Here is a 3,256-nt window from a genome sequence, read left to right as displayed (position 1 = left end):
TGAGGATATTTTTATAAAAATTTTGAACTCCTCAGTGGAAAAACTTAAGGTTAATAATAGTTTCAAAAGAGAAGACAACAACACACAGACCTGTAATTTTCCCCATAATCTGCATTTGTCACATCCAACACAGTCCATTATACGGGAGATATTCTTGAAATGTAATCGGAATTCCTCCTAGCATGCAGAAAATAATTTCAGTGTAATTAGACTTTTAAAATTAAATTGCATTTAGCTGGACTATAAGAAAAGTTTTTGAAGTTTATTAATGAGTTGTGTTTTTCAACACTGAAGAAAAATATTTGAATTTGTGTAGCATAACATAGCACATAAAACAACTGATGTTAATAAAATTCATTCTATATGTTACTTCAACAAACTTTTTACTAAGGGGTTACTTTATGCAAAACACCAAAATGTGCACTATGGGAGACACAAAAGTAAATAATACATGGTCTTTACTTTTAAGGAACTTAACTGCTACTTCCATTTGATATCTACATACAACCAATAAAGCTAGTCTTAGAATAATGATCAATTTTATTATCACTTAGTACTATACTATGTCAAGGTTGCTCAATTAACATCAGTGATGACAGGCCTCTGCGAAGTGTATGGTCCCACAGTCTCCCATGTTTGCTAATGCAGATTCTACAGATACTTTACCAGATCCCTGTATTTTGTGGAAGTAGTTTCCTACATAGGAGAAACTTTTCTGCTGTAAGCATGTGTGTGTGATATGCCTCTAAGATTAGTCTCACCTTATCTGAGGAACATTGGTTAAGAGAAACTTTCCTCATCCGTTTCACATGGCAACCGTGGAAAGCAGAAACTACTTTATTACACTGAGGGAAATATTTTACTGCATGAAGCTGGAGGCAAGTATCCTGAAAACTCTGACCACCACAAAGCCCTGCCCAGCTGCCCAAAGGATTGAAAGGAATCAATACCTTGGCAAAAGAAAGATAATATGAGTAGAACACAAAAACTCCTTTGCTGGCCATGCTCATGTAATGCATGTTCTTTGGAGCAGATGGAAAATGGACTTAGCTACTCCTTTATACACCCTTGAAAAATAGCAAACAAAATTCCAGCATTGTGTAGTTGAAAGCTTATTGTGAGACCTTAGGCCTTGCTTAGTCTCACTTTCCTCATCTACAAAAATATACATAATTACAGTTGCCCTGTCTGTTACACAAGAGCATCCTGAAGATAAAAAGTGGAATATTTGTGTGAATATTTAGAAAAGAGGAAGCATTATAAAAATGAAATAACATATTAAATACCATAATAGCAATATACCTCTAAAACAACTGTAAAGCCAAACAACCCTCCAACACTAAAGTATAGTCAGAGCTAAATTACTTATTACAGAAATACCAAGAAATTCTCACCAATGGAGAATCACTCAGTATTAATTTACTGGTTCTTGTAGTATATCCATATATAAAATACATTGGGATCCAATGTGTTTTAGAATTCAGAATTGTTTAGATTTTAGAAATACAGTACATACACTATATATTATGAAATTCCCCACCAGAGTGTGAGGCAACACCCTGCAGTCAAATACATTAATGATTCTGCAGCAAAATGTAAGAATATTCATACAAAGCAGAATTCTTAAAAAAAAAAAAAAAGCCACTACAAATACCTATTATATTCTTACATCAGGTCAGGTCGTGTTTTGCTAACAAATTACCTTGCACCAAACATGAGAAAACGTTACCGTTTTTGGAGCTTTCTGGATTTCAGAACTGCATATAAAAGATTGTGAAGCTGTACTAGAAAAATATTTGCCAGTCAATTTCGAATACTTTCATGAACATTTTAAGGGTACAATTTGTTTCTTAATGTATTTTACACAAATGAAAACAAAGAATGCCTAATAAGTTTGATAATGTTCCTAAAATATATTCTCTGTCTGATATTATAGGTTAACAGGTAAGTTTTACTTTTAGGTTAGTCGAAAAGGACAAAAACATAATAGTTTCAAAAATTGTAACATTCCATAAAATAAACTTTAGATAAATATACTATTTATTGCCCTCAAAGTAGCTAAAAGCTATTTTGATAGTTCCATCAAAACAACAATATACACTGGCTCTAAACTAAGAAAATTTTCTCTCAAAAAATCTTTTAGAAAGACATTTATAAAGGCATAATACTTACTGGACATAATAACTGAGGATTCACTAAGCAGTTGGTTAAACCAGAAAAGAGAAAGGAATTAAGAAGGAAATAATGGGGAGGGCTTTTTATGCCATTTATAGTAAAATCCAATCAGACCAACTTCAACAAGTTGGAGAACTAGGAAAGGAAAGAATTTAGATGAATGGGATGAAAACACAACCAGTAAACTGTTCCCAACCCTGTCCCCTAATAAAGAACTTTTTACCTTTAATGATTTTGCCCCTTTTTTGTCACCCGCAAACATGGATTTCTCATCAAAGTGCATAGGAAAGGACCTGATAAAAATGACAGTTACATGTTACAGATGAAAAATCCAAGTACTTTGTATTAGAAATCTGATAGAATTTTCTATCCCTACAAATATTTAAAATTCATTATTTACTCATATGTAAGGTTTAGTAGGAAGGTGACAAACAGTTCACATATAAACTATTTAATAAAAGACTAAAGCAATATACAGATGGTTTTGTAATTTATAAAATTGTAATGTTTTAAAGAAATTGCGTGATAAAAAATAAAAAATTTAAAAAATGCTAGAGCAAGCAGAGACAAAAAAAGAAATAGAAATTACATGATAGATAAAATAATCTAAACATTTAACTGAAAACAACCTATGTGAAAAATAGGCAACTCTCTTAAGAGGCTTTTAAAATTTAATACATAATGTAAACACTTCTTAATCTAATTTTTCCTCCATGCTCATTTTAACAACCACTAAACTCAAGTTTTATAGACCAAGCATTATTTTAAAAAGGTTATATTCTAGAAGGTAAGGCTAATGTTCCCTTACATATTCATCTCAATGTTAACATAATATCATCTAAATTTAAATTTTGTAACTGGAATATATAATTGAACATGAAGTAATATTGAATTTTCATACTACATAAAATTTAGTGGTATTTTAAAATATAGTCTATTCTCAAGTGTGAAAGTTTCTGCAACAAAACTCTACAGATGCTTTTTAGTTGACATTTTAAGAAATATTTTTAAGTACTTAATTTCTGTTAATCATTTTTCTTCTTAGTTTTAATTCTCCCTTTTCCTAACTTTTAGGAGTCAG

General features: G+C 31.0%; 1 protein-coding gene across 1 annotated transcript in view; it reads right to left on the bottom strand.

The window, feature by feature from the left end:
* ERO1LB (ERO1-like beta (S. cerevisiae)) overlaps positions 1-3,256 on the bottom strand; it is a 91,347-nt gene that overhangs the window by 14,771 nt on the left and 73,320 nt on the right. The window lies entirely within an intron of this gene.

The sequence above is a fragment of the Propithecus coquereli genome, unplaced genomic scaffold (assembly GCF_000956105.1).
Source record: "Propithecus coquereli isolate 6110/MARCELLA unplaced genomic scaffold, Pcoq_1.0 Scaffold66, whole genome shotgun sequence".
NCBI classification, from domain to species: Eukaryota; Metazoa; Chordata; class Mammalia; order Primates; family Indriidae; genus Propithecus; species Propithecus coquereli.
Note: the sequence above shows the minus strand (reverse complement) of the source record. Positions and strands in the feature narration are given on the sequence as shown.